The sequence below is a fragment of the Macrobrachium nipponense genome, chromosome 1 (assembly GCF_015104395.2).
Source record: "Macrobrachium nipponense isolate FS-2020 chromosome 1, ASM1510439v2, whole genome shotgun sequence".
NCBI classification, from domain to species: Eukaryota; Metazoa; Arthropoda; class Malacostraca; order Decapoda; family Palaemonidae; genus Macrobrachium; species Macrobrachium nipponense.
Genome location: NC_087200.1, coordinates 114316445 through 114331501, shown reverse-complemented (window position 1 = coordinate 114331501; position 15057 = coordinate 114316445).

Sequence of the window (15057 nt, the reverse complement as noted above, 5' to 3'; positions counted from 1 at the left end):
AACATTCCTTCCGACAATATTTGAAGAATCGCACTCCTTCATCGAGTTACAATTTTTTCCAGTTATAGAGTTTATTTTGCCAAGTAAATATGACCTTATTCTGTGTCTGACTTCAACTGGCGTAGGATGATCATAAGTTGCACCATTTGTCTAAGACAGCCAAACATGTTTTCCAGTCCATCTTGGTTTAGTCTGGAGGTAATTATGTATGATACATCATATTTACTTTTCAACATATCATGCAACCTTGGCAAGGATTTGCATGACACAATAAGTTCCCTTTTTGGAACTGATGATCTTATTACTTTTGCAAACTCGCATTGTTTCAGCAGTACACTTCATATTGTCAAGGGATTTTATTCTGTTCCGTCAGTTGCATCCCATAAGTATTTATAGATTTTTTTCTGTCATAAGGTACCCTTGAATTGAACACATCAAACCAGGAGTCGGCAAGCTTTATAAAGTCCCTTGTACTTTCCAGGACATGCTCGTCAAAAGTCCCTGACTTCCTTAAAAATCTAAAGCTTTAGATGTTGTTTCCGAAAGAAGCTGCACTGCTTTCCTCACAATCATACGTCTGAATTTCATTGCTGGGGCTCGCGACCCAAGAAGTTCCTTCTGCAGGTCTCTTTTATATGCATTTTCTTCAAAATGTTTACTGCATATGCGATGAGTAGTAGGGTTAAAGTAGTCCTTTCTATTACAACGATGAACCCATTTCCATCTTGCTTCCTCATCATGAGGGAATCGGAAAAAGGATACCGCCTCCTTTTTTCTACTATTTGAATAACAACCAAACACGGCGCAGTTGTTTGGCATTAATTAAATAATAATTTAGATTATATAGAAAATCAAAACTATGGTTGTATTCGAAGAATGTAAAACTAAATCAATACAGAGATGACTGAAGTGACCTGTGATATACATTTGAATGAAACGGTAGCTGAGTGACTTCTCGCCCTGACCTGGCCTCCAGGTGGCGCGGCTCTTCGGGGGATAAGCCGCAACCCCCCACAAATGACTCTACCTGACCACTCTATATACCTTGAGAGAGACAACCTGGGCAGTAGGAGTGGTGCAAACAACGTCTGTACTAATATTTACAGTTTTAAGAACCAAATAATTTAAAAAAGTATCCTCTTGGGTAAATGATTTGTTAAAGTCAAACACGTTTAAAACGAGGGAATAACATGATGGAGATAGTTTGTTTTGGTTGTTATCTCCCTTGGGGACGGTTCCAGAGTCCTGCCTGTCCTTCGTAACTTTTTTGTATATATTTTTTGAAAAGGAAAAATCAGTACGGCTGATGAGGTCTACTGATCAAGTAGACGAAAGCTCTCGTCTTTTATGTATTTTTAATACACATTTTAACATAAGTGTGGACTATTATTACTTCAGATATTCCAGTCACGTTATGGTGATTTTTTTTAGATATATATATGTGTGTGTGTGTGTGTATGTGTGTGTATGATTATATATATATATATATATATATATATATATATATATATATATATATATATATATACATATATATGTATATATATACATATATGCTATACATGGATTATAAAAACACTGTATCGTGGTTCCCAGTTGTCAATAGAAGTATACACAATAATACTTTTGTTCATCAAGACGAAATATATTTGTTGAGATATTTACAAAGCTTAAGAGCTTTCGTCCAAGCTTTATAAATATCTCAACAAATATATTTCGTCTCGATGAACAAGGGTATTACTGTGGATCCTTCTACTGATATACATACACACACACACACACACCACACACATATACTATATATAAATATATATATATATATATATATATATATATATATATATATATATATATATATATGAAAGAAATACAATTGGAGAGAATACCAGATGTTTTATCATTTTCCTGTGGTATTCGCTTATTTACTAAAGTCACGTGCATCTACTATGTTTTTTTAAGCATATATATATATATATAATATATATATATATATATATATATATATATATATATATATATATGTATATATATATATAATATATATATATATATATATATATATATATATATATATATATATATAATGAATAATATTGGGTCGTATTAATAACTTGTCTGTGGAGATAGTACATTATTATACGGACTGAATAACACGATAAGCTTTGTTTCACAATGTCGAAAGAATACTGATGACGCAGTCTGGACGTGCGTCGTTTTTGGTATTTGACAACGTCACCTTTGCCCCACATGTTACTAAATATAAATGTTACCTTGTTTGTCCTCGTGACAAAGAAAAAAACATATGGGAACACATGTAAAATATGTTGCCACATTGCCCTTTATTATCTTGACAAATAATCAAAATTTTATAATACAAATATGTTATGATCATGTTCCGATGACCTACGTGTTTTTAATTTAAACTGTTATAAAGTCGATCTTTGGTGACAGTTTGAAAAACGCTACCAGTGTGCGTGGAGGTTATGCGCAATAGCATGAGTGAGAGATGGGCCACAGAATGGGGAGTAAGCCTACAAAAGCGTGCTTTAAAATTTTCTATCAAATCAGCTATAATGTCAAAATAATTAATGATAAAGTGGATCCAGTTCCCAGATAATTAATTGTAAGTAATTTTTTAATAATCACAGAGTTGTTGCAAACAAATCGATAAATTTTTTTTTAGAGCCACAGAGTAGTTACAAACAAATCGATGAAAAGTAGTGATTCGCTTCAGGAAATATTAGCTGTAGATGACAGCCAATTAGCCATTTCCTCTCTCTGGTTTAGACACGGAATCAGAAGATGTCTTCAACAGAAATCGTACGAGAACGTCGAAGAACATCATCGATCTGTTGTCATTCTAAGAGCAAACAGTCCAGTATGTAGTCTGTTTAGACTAGGATATAAATAGCACGTCTTTCATAGCGTTTAGTTATTGATCATAATGGAATAATTTATATAAATTATAGATGTAGAAACATGATTTGATATATTACTGCGTACTTACTCAATCGACCAAAGATTACGAAAACGAATTTTTACTCGTTTACGACTGCATTATTTTACTGACAGGAGTAATCATTTCATTTGTGGTGTTTCAGTTTGTCACACACTTTAAGACACTTTCTTAGAAGTGACACATACAGACATACAGACGGACAAAACATACAAACATACATACATACACACACTCACACAACATACATACATACATACACACACTCACACACACACACACACACACACACACACGCACACACACACACACACACACATATATATATATATATATATATATATGTATATATATATATATATATATATATATAATTTATTATATATGCCAATGTATGTGTGCGTGTGTGTATTTATGTACGTGTATATAAGTATATATATATACGCTCACAGAAATACACACACGCTTTCTTGGTATTCAATTCTCCGACGAAATGAGGAAAGTTTGAATGCATAGCTACTTAGTAAACTGAACATTTGAAAGGAAAAAAAGAGGTTACCGATTTCATCCGGAAGCAAATCGACATCTATAAACATCTGGCAGAATTAGCATAGAACAACGACTAAATTGCTCGAACTCTGTTGCAGCCCTCACCCACCCAACCAACCACCCACCCACCTTCCGAAGATTCATTCCATCGTTCTTTCCACTGACGCCCTGAGTCCTGACATCGTCTTTCAGTTTGCTTTAACTTTCTGTTATCCCCCTCTGCAAATTTCCGTCTCCACAAAGTTTTCCAATTTGTGGGAAAAGGTGGAGAGGTGTTATTGAGCTCAATTTTTTTCCTTTCATTTTCATAAAACAAAAGTCCATTTTGTGACGTTTGGTTTTTTTTCTCTTAGAGTCTTGTCATCTGTAAAATGGTGCACTGGTCTAAGTAACATCTGACATCGCTTGAGATTATATAAACAAGTAAACAATGCGCCGAAGTGTCTTCAGCGAAATCGAGTTTTCTGTACAGCGTACAATGTTACATGAAACGCTCACCCACAGCCCATGAAACTCTCAGCCACAGCCATGCAACTTTCAGTCACGACCCGGTGGTGGCCTGTGTTGGTAGCCTTGAATAAAATAGAAATACTGAGGCACGAGGGCTGCTGCAATTTGGCTCGTTTGATGACTGGAAGGTGGATGATCAACATACCAATGTGCAGCCATCTATCCTCAGTAGATTTTTAGATTTGAGGGCCGGACAGATAAAATCCGGACAGAGACAAATATCCACTCAATTATCTTTTTTTACATACAATGAAATTGGCAAACTGTACAAACATACGTAACAGTCCGCGTAAACGTTACATAATTCACTGTCTTGTTAGTATTGTTATTTTTGTTTCTCGTTTACAAACTGACGGTACTGACATCTACTGTCCTTGTTTTATATATGATTACCAGAAAACAAGATACAACAGAAAAACAAGTTTTCACTCGAGGAAGGTACTAAAAAGGGGAACTTTTTGTAGTTAGCCCCTCGCCCATATTCCCCCCCACCATCCACCAACCCCCCCCAAAAAAAAAAAAAAAAAAAAATCCAAGCCTTCGCGGAAGATAATGAAAGTTTATTCTAGACACTAGGTTGTACTGTTTTATTTTTTATTTATTTATTTATTTTTTTGGTTTTGCATGCAAGTACTTAGCAGTTGTCTACAGACAAATATTTTCACGGCAAGGAATAGGTGTCTGAAAAAAAAGAACCGTAACTTGTCAATGGGAACGTATGCGGAGGCATGTCTTAATTCAAGTGTAGTACATCATATTTCATTCCAAGTAAATCAGTACTTACTGTTAAGGTTAAGCAAATAAACACGAAAAAGCGGGAGTAACTTCAGCCACACCGGCAATAAATGAATTTATTCTCTCTCTCAAAGGAAACCAGGAACTTATATTCTTATTCTTCGGTTTTTTAGTCCCCGTTGCCTTACTTTACGAAGCTGACCTCATTTACTACTTTTTTCCTATTTTTTATTTCTTTTTCTTCTTCCGTCAGTGACGTATTATTTTCTCTTCCAGCCTCAACTTTGACAAGGAAATCTATCAAACAGTTAAGTACTCCTGTACTGAAATAAAAAGACACTAAATGGAAAAAATGAGAAAAGGATCTCTTTCAACAAGGTAGTGGATTATAAAAATGAACCTATTCCTAATATATATATATATATATATATATATATATATATATATTATATATATATGAGTATATATATATATATATATATAGTCAAGTACTCCTGTACCGAAATAAAAACACACTAAAGGGAAAAAATGAGAAAAGGAACTCTTTCAACAAGTAGTGGATTATAAAAATGGAACTATTTCCTAATATATATATATATATATATATATATATATATATATAAATATATATATATATATGTATATATATATATATATATACTATATATATACATACATATATATATATCTATATATATAATATATATATATATATATATATATATATATATATATATATATATTATATGTTTATTGCCTTTTGTTTATATATTCATCGCGTTACATATATTCATGATTCAGTTAATACTACATACAAACATACATACATACGTACATACACACGACAAACATACATACATATATATATATATATATATATATATATATATATATATATATATATATATATATATATATATATATATAATATATATATTATATACAATGCACAGGAGAGCGATTAAAGCAGCGAAGGCAATCATAAATGCATGTAGATCTCCGCTTAATTCGTGTAAGGGTTCCTCTACCCAGACGATTTTTCTGGGAAATTGTGAGAGTATCGCCGTAGATGTGGATATTATAAAACAGTCACATTATTAAAAATAAATATTCCCAATACCCTAAAATCTTTACATTATGACATTTTAAAAAAGATCAGTGACACTACCTGCCAAGTGGAGAAACAAAAATATGTCCATCATTCCATTCGGCACAGAATATGTTTGCCCTTTGCACGATCTCATCTATCGAATGATTTTTTTCAATACAAGGGAAATTATACATAAATAGAAGAATACAAAATATTTTCTGCTATAAATACAGCCACATTAAATTATGAAAACTAAGCTGAAAACCGAACACAAGCCTACCAGCTGACTGTAACGGCCACTCTGCGTCTCTCTCTCTCTCTCTCTCTCTCTCTTCATAAATGCATATAATTGCCTTCAAGGCTTAAGGGTGAACGAAGCAGAATCCGGATGATTCAGTGAAAGCAAACATTGCCGAAAGAAAATATTTCGCATTACATTATTGTACCTTCCGCACACTGCAGTTTGCAGCCACTTTCGGCCATTCATCGCACGAACGAGTTGGAGAGTTTGCACAGCAAGATGAATTGAGCCACAAAGCAAAGAATAGGAAAAATAAGGATCTAAAGGTGGAAATGGGAAGAAAACTCGCAACTGCTCTAAGGAATAATAGAGAAGTCGTGGAAAGGTAGTGATTTGTTTGTTTGGTGTTTTTTGTTCCGTTGTTGCATGGGACCAACGGGACCAACGGCTTTACGTGACTTCCAAACAGTGTCAAGAGTGAACTTCTATCACCAGAAATACACATCTCTCACACCTCAATGGAATGCCCAAGATTCGAACTCGCGGTCACCAAGGTGGTACGCCAACATCTTACCGACCACTCCACTGAGGAGCTTGGAATGGTAGTGAGAATGACGGCAGAGTAAAAAAGATAAAAAGTGGGTGTAGCCAGGGCCCGAAAGGATGCCTCAAGTACCCTTTAGTAATGCCTACAGGGCACAAGTGAGGTGTACTGACCGCACTATCCCCCTATAGGGCAACAAATAACTGGTGCTATCGAGCAAGTGACTCATAATCTCATTGTTTTACACACACACATACACGCATACAAACACACACACACAGATATATATATATATATATATATAATATAGTATATACTATATATATATATATATATATATATATATTTATATATATATATCGAGCTACAATGTCCTTTAATATCTAATTCGCTCTACCTTGGAATTAATATATTTTCATATATGCTTAACGGAAGGGGAATTTTTTCTTGATAATAGACTTGCCCTGGACCTGGGCGCGAACCCCTATGGAGCCTTTCAAATCCAGGAACGTCAGTGAAGCTTTTACCTTCTACACCACCGCAAGAGGCGGTAGTGTAGTAGGTAAAAGCTTCACTGACGTTCCTGGATTTGAAAGGCTCCATGGGTTCGCGCCCAGGTCCAGGCAAGTCTATTATCAAGAAAAAATTCCCCTTCCGTTAAGCATATATGAAAATATAATAATTCCGAGGTAGAGCGAATTAGATATTAAAGGACATTGTAGCTCGATATACGTATATAAATCACGGAAATGTGATATGACCATATATATATATATATCTATATATATATATATATATATATAGATATATATATATATATATATATATATATAATCTATATATATATATATAATATATATTGTATATATATATATATATATGGTATATATATGCATTAAGCTACAAATGTCCTTTAATATCCAATTCGCTCTACCTCGGAATTAATATATTTTCATATATGTTAACCAAATGGGAATCTTTTTAGTTGATAATAATTTCGTCCTCTCGTGGAGTCGAACCAGCGGACAGAGGAGAAATCAGCACTTCATTGACAATACCGACTCTGCCAACAAGTAAAAAAATTCCCCTTTGGTTAACATATAAAAAATATATTAATTCTGAGGTAGAGCGAATTGGATATTAAAGGACATTTGTAGAGAGAGGAGCAGACTCACCTGAGCAAGAGGATTCCAGAATGAGCCATTTAGTATCTTTTATCGATTAGGCTTAAGATCCAATTTATACTGGTTTTATTGGCCTTGTCTAGTGTAATAAAATTGGCGACTTATGACACCATAACAGGCTAAGTTTCAGTTGTGGGCGCCATAAAAGCCCGGGTTTCGTTATCGGCATTTTGCTTAAAATATTCAATTTAACAAATGCCACGTTTTTGACATGAATCCCCCCCATTTGGGATTTTAATAGCCATCTCGAGCCCTGAAGAAAAGTCAGTAATAAGAAGAATAGAGAAACTTCTATACAAAATAAACGCAACTGAAATAGCCACTATTTTCAATAAAACCTTTATTATTGAAGGTCTTCTTCCGGCATATTATTATTATTATTATTATTATTATTATTAATTTTTTTTTTTTTTTTTTTTTTTTGTCTATTACAGTCCTCCAATTCAACTGGGTGGTATTTATATGGTCGGGTTCCGGGTTGCATCCGGCCTCCTTAGGAATCCATCACTTTCCTTACTATGTGCGCCGTTCCTAGAATCACACATTTCTGCATGAGTCCTGGAGCTACTTCAGCCTCTAGTTTTTCTAGATTCCTTTTCAAGGATCTTGGGATCGTGCCTAGTGTTCCTATGATTATGGGTACAATTTCCACTGCTTATCCCATATCCTTCTTATTTTATATTTTCAGGTCTTGACACTTATCCATTTTCCCCCCTTTTTCTCTTCAACTTTGGTGTCCCATGGCATTGCGATATCAATGAGTGATACTTTCCTCACGTCTGGTCTATTTGCACGTATCACCTTATCTGTTCTGATACCATAGTCCCAGAGGATCTTTGCCTGATTGTTTTCTATCACTCCTTCAGGTTAGTGCTCGTACCACTTATTACTGCAAGGTAGCTGATGTTTCTTGCACAGGCTCCAGTAGAGGGCTTTTGCCACTGAATCAAGCCTCTTTTTGTACTGGTTCTGTGCAAGTGCCGGACATTCGCTTGTTATGTGGTTTATGGTTTAATTTTTCGCATTGCACTTCCTAAAAATGGGAGATATGTTATTTCCATCTATCATTCTTTGAATATATATGGTCCTTAGGGCCTGATCTTGTGCCGCTGTTATCATTCCTTCAGTTTCCTTCTTGAGCTCTTCCCTCTGTAGCCATTGCCATGTGTCATCGCTGACAAGTTCTTTAGTCTGTCTCATGTATTGTCCGTGCATTGGTTTGTTGTGCCAGTCCTCTGGTATGTTTCTCATTCTCCTATCTTTGCATATTTCTGGGTCTTCGTCTACTTTTATCTGTCCTTCTTCCCATGCACTCTTGAGCCACTCGTCTTCACTGGTTTTCAGTTATTGCCCAGTGCTCTGTTCTCGATGTTGACGCAGTCCTCTATACTTAGTAGTTCTCTCCCTCCTTCCTTTCGTGTTATGTATAGTCTGTCCGTATTTGCTCTCGGGTGTAGTGCTTTGTGTATCGTCATATGTTTCCTAGTTTTCTGGTCTATGCTGCGGAGTTCTGCCTTCGTCCATTCCACTATTCCTGCGCTGTATCTGATTGCTGGCACTGCCCATGTGTTTATGGCTTAAATCCTATTTTTGGCGTTGAGTTTTGACTTGAGTATCGTCTTGACTCTGCATATATTCTTTCCTGATCGTGTCCTTCATCTCTTGGTGTTTTATATCCCCACCTTCCAATATTCCCAGATATTTGTATTCAGTCTCATCTATGTGTTGGATGTTGCTCCCATCTGGTAGCTTTGTCCCTTCAGTCCTTGTTACTTTGCCCGTTTGTATATTGACTAAGGCACATTTTTCTATTCCAAACTCCATCCTGATGTCCCCAGATACAATCCTTACAGACTGGATTAGGGCATCTATTTCCTTGATGCTCTTACCATACAGCTTGATGTCGTCCATGAACATCAGATGATTAATACTGTTGCCTCTTTTTCTTGAGTTGGTACCCGGCATCCATCTTCTGCAGTATTTATTGTTGTTGTTATTATTATTATTATTATTATTATTATTATTATTATTATTATTATTATTATTATTCAGACGATGAACCCTATTCGTACGGAAAAAGCCCTCACAGACCATTGAAGTTTAAGCTTCCAAAGAGTATAGTGTTCATTTGAAAGAAATAACATAAGGTAACAGTTAATATTGAAAGAAGGCACGAGTTATTAAAAAAATAAATTATTTACTGTTCAAAAACAGATAAAAATGTAAATATTGAATTATAAAGAGAATTGTTTTAAGCTTTATTCAGTGTTCATCATGCCAGCCACTGCAGCCTATTTCATTTCCCTACAACAAATCCTCTCCTTATTCCAACACCATCTAATCTCATTTCATTTCCTTGGTTCAGCTTCTCGGCCTCTCTATTCCCTCCTTACATCTGTACATCCCCTTTATTGTTTCCTCAATTTAATCAAGGCATCTCCCTTTTTACGCTTCACAGCACCTCCGTCATTATTCACAATGCTTCCACGTCACAGGTTTTACCGTCTATACGGAATAGTAAATCGACCGTAATTTCACAAGCCCAATTTAGATGGTTACTTCGTTTTAGCAGGGGATGTTATTAACGTTGCCATGGCAAGATATTCCTTGGTTGGTTTCGTAAACAATGAAAGCAAACACGCCACAATGGCATTATAATGAAATGCACATGCAGTCTGAGACATGGGTAGGATACTTTTCCCTAGTATAAATTTTACTCTTTACATATGCAGATCCACACCCATAACATGTACATTTGTACACACAGAAGCGAGAAATTAAACACCCAAGGCTTTAATGATTGGTTTATTGTAACATGAAAAATGTTCCTTTGAATACAAATAGAAAGTATTTATAATTCAAATCGACGCCAAAAGATAAATAAGGTCGTAACTTCAGTCAAATCAATTCGATTCCGTGCATAATATTTTCTAAATGATATTTAAATGGGATATTTCCTAAAACTTGTATCGTCAGAGCCCCAGTTTCATTCAAATACGCACAGTCATGGTATACACGTCAGTACCTTTAGAAAAATCATGTCTACAAACTGATATCTTTTTTAAAATATAGATTACACATCAAGGCCATGCGCGTATAAATGCCTAACTTAGGTGCACACTTGCAAAGTACTTCAATATCGTTTTTATGAGATGGTTTAATGACTCCATTTCGGGAAGGAAGTACGTCACGACATGAAGTCGATACCGGAGGGAACTCGCTGTTAAACCTTTTTACAGTTATTGACACAACATTCGCTTTTATATATAAAGTTGCCTTCATATCAGCGACGTGACACGCACGCATGGCACTCATTGTTTTAAAAGCCGTCGTTAGGGAATTCACTTAAAGGTGACCTGAAAGGCTTTACTTTGAAGGCCGCTTCTCTCCGGAATTTGAGGTGTTATGGTTGACGCGCGTGCTTTGGAATATCGTGGGATCCTGGGTTTATTGACTGAATAACTAATTCTGCCGTTGGCAATGACGTCAGTGGTTGCTACATGGTCGCTTAAGGGAGTCCTATTTTCATCTTGGAATGACCCTCCTTGACGAATTTGATAATTTACCTGGAATTACTTCTACAGTTTCGAAGACCGAACACTGACAATAACAACAGCCATAATGGAATAATGGGAACATACAACTCATAGCAACACCTACTTTACTGAAATTCTCTCTCTCTCTCTCTCTCTCTCTCTCTCTCTCTCTCTCTCTCTCCCACACACACACCCATATATATATATATATATATATATATATATATATATATATATAATATATTATATATAGTATATATATTTGGGTGTGTGTGTGTGTGTATGTATACTCGTATATACACATAAAGCCTACTAGCAACACTTCATCGCTTCGATGGAAGTGGACTCCCTGTTTTCCAACGTCCCAGTCGAGGAAACCATAAAAATCATCTTGGACAGTTTACAGGAACCCCAACACTCCACCTTTGAACATCCCTGAGCATGCCCCTCGAGTCCTGCCGGAAATCTGTATCAAGAAGGCCCCCTTCTCCGACCACGGCAGCCACATGTACACCCAGATCGACGGGGTGGCGCTGGGATCTCCCGTTCGAGTCCTCCTCGCCAATTTCTACATGGGCACCGTCCGCCAAACAAAGTGTCTTCCAGAATTCCAGCAAACCAAGGATGTACGTACCCAACATCGAGGATATCTTGTCTGAGCCAACTCCTAGGACGAGATAGAGCAGCTGCGACGTGCTCTCCACAACCACAGCATCCTCACGTTTACGATAGAACACTGCACAAGACCACTGCCTCCCCTTAATTGACATAATTGTCGAACAGCAAGACACCCGATTCAGAACAAAGGTGTACATGAAGCTGATGAACCTGGGAATGTGCATGAATGGAGCGAGTGAGTGCACTGAGAGGTATAAGCGCTCCACCATCAGTGCCTTCGTCAGGAGGGCCCTCTCACATTGCTCCTCCAGGCATGACATGGGCAGTGAGTTGGAGCCCGTGGCCCAGGTTCTCGTCGACAAGGGACACACCAACCGTGCTGTGGATGAATTGATACGGAAGAATATAGAAGTTTGGTACCACAAGGAACCCTGTCCTGTCGTCCCAGAGCCTATCAATCTTTTCTACAAGGGGCACTTCCACTGGTGGTACAATGAGGGTGAGCAAAACCTCAAGAACATCACTAGCAATCAATACAAAAAGATCAGCTTAATGATTTTTTACAAAACGAAGAAGATAAGCAGCCTGGTGATGAGGAACAAACCAGCGCCCCCTCTGCAAGACCCCTTGAGGAAGATGAGTGTGGTCTACCGTTACACATGCCACATCCACATCCTGTCACGCCCAAGAAGGAACCATATTTAATCAAGCAAGGACTGCCCATAACCTACAAATAAGAAGAAATTATATTATACCTAGTATCGAAATTATAGATAAGGTAGCAGATACTGGATGTCTGCACCTCCTGGAAGCCCTCCATATAGGAAAAGAGAAACCTAACTTGAATATTACTCAACAAACATTTTGCCTCACCACCACCACCCAGAGAGCAGCGAACGACCCCCAACAGTGCCAAATAATCAGGATCTCCCACAGGATGACAGAACTCCCGTTGCAGGCAGGATTTCTGACATCTATCCCTGGACACAGTACTATAGCGATTGCACAGCTGAATCTCTGCAACCATCAGTGTGAGATCCCGACAGCGCCCAAGACCGGATTAACCAATGAGAATTCGCATCTAGGTCTGAGCCACTATAAATATCAAAACACAAACACTTGCTTTAGTCCAACTACTGATTCATCAAGAAGGTGTCCTGTGAGAAAGTAGAAATTTCATGATAACCCCAGCTATACCATTACCAACACCAGCTGTATACAAGAGACGACCCCGGCCCAGATTTGACCTACGCTCACGTAGATATACCAGCACTGATGACGACCCCTGCTTGACCTGGACATGAGATCCCTCTTCACCGGTTTACTGTTAATACCAATATACCAGATAAATGACACCAGAATCCTGCTTTTGAATGAAGCATCCCCTTCAGCAATTTTTAGAATTTCCCAGTATGAATATTGGCCAGTTACTAAGAAACATCGCTGAGCCAGAGTAGATAATAAGAAAAACAGAGCAAAAAATATAAATAATCATTTTACTTAATTCTGCCAATTTATTAAACAGAATTTATTTAAAAGAGGGTCTTCCACCAAAATATATTGTTATCATTATTATTGTTAAAGGTTATTGCTGCTTCAGCTGCATTGTTTTGCATAGGATCTTCTCTATTCTTCTGATAATGTCTTTCTCGTTGTAAAAGCAAAGATAGGTAAAATATCATTTTTATTTCACAGAGGTAAAAGAAATGTGAGGTTTGAACCCCATAGAGTTAGTCAATTATAGTGTACATCAAAAACAATATTGAATGTTTTAAATGTTCTTCCGCGACCTTTCGCTTAGCTCTTCTAGGCATCCTTTCAGGTGGAGTGGGGTTGAGGAACTGTGGCTGGAGTGAAGACTGAAGGAGTTCCCAAACGTAGTTTATACAAATTCACTTGGTAAAACCAACCAGAATCCACATGAGGTGCACTAACGACACTACCTACATACTATAAGACAATCAAGAATATTAGGATTATCTGTTTGGCAACATCACGACAAAATTAAATATATGAAATGAAATTGATCTTGAGCGTATGAAACCGTAAGCAATGACGAGATCCCACCAATAATAACAAAAAGACTGAAATATGGATGTCAAGAGAAATGGTTTTTAAATATTTTCAATATCCAAACCAGAGTGATGCGCAAACTGCTTACGTGAATTAAGGAAAATTCTAGACATTGCGATCTTGCGTTTCTAGAATTGCGTAAGTGAATGAATCAATTAAGGAAGACATGATTCTGCATCACCAACCTAGATCATTTAGAATTATGACAGAGAACTTTCTTATATATATATATATATAAATATATATATATCTATATATATATACATATATAATTATATATATATATGATATATATATATATATATATATACAATATATATATATATAGATATATATATATACACATACTATATATTATAGTATATATATATATAATATATATATATATATATATATACTATGTGTGTGTTGTGTGTGTGTGTATTACTGTTGTGTGTGTGTGTGGGTTGTGTGCATACACCAAATGATTCAAAAGCTGGTTTGGTATTTCATACGTTAATAATTCATTTTCTTACTGGACTTGCAAAATACTTTTAACTTATTGATTGCGACATTGAGGCCGACACGGCATCTCTTTCATCCAATAAGCGGATGACGGGTGTGGTCCTAAGAAGCTCAAAACGCTGTAGTATCTCTGAAGGAATGTCTGTGTATGAAAGATAATATGATGAATGTCGTGACGAAGACTGAACGTACCATAAAAAACTAAAAAATAATGAACCGGAGAATTTACAAGGAGAATAATGACATTTAAATACTATCGTGGTGAGTCACTAGCATTTAGTATCGTGACGCAGACTTTGTACCAGAACAATCTGACAGAAATAATGAAGACAAAAAATATCTTCTTAGGATATAAGAGTAAAAGAGTATTTAAAAGGAGCAGTGACCTTGAATATTATGATAAAGGCAAAGAGTACCAGAAAAAAAATAATGAAGACAAAACTAAGGCATTTTAAAACAAGCGTAAACAGAGAAGTTGCAGACTGAATTGAATTAAATGGGATTTTGTTAGAACACC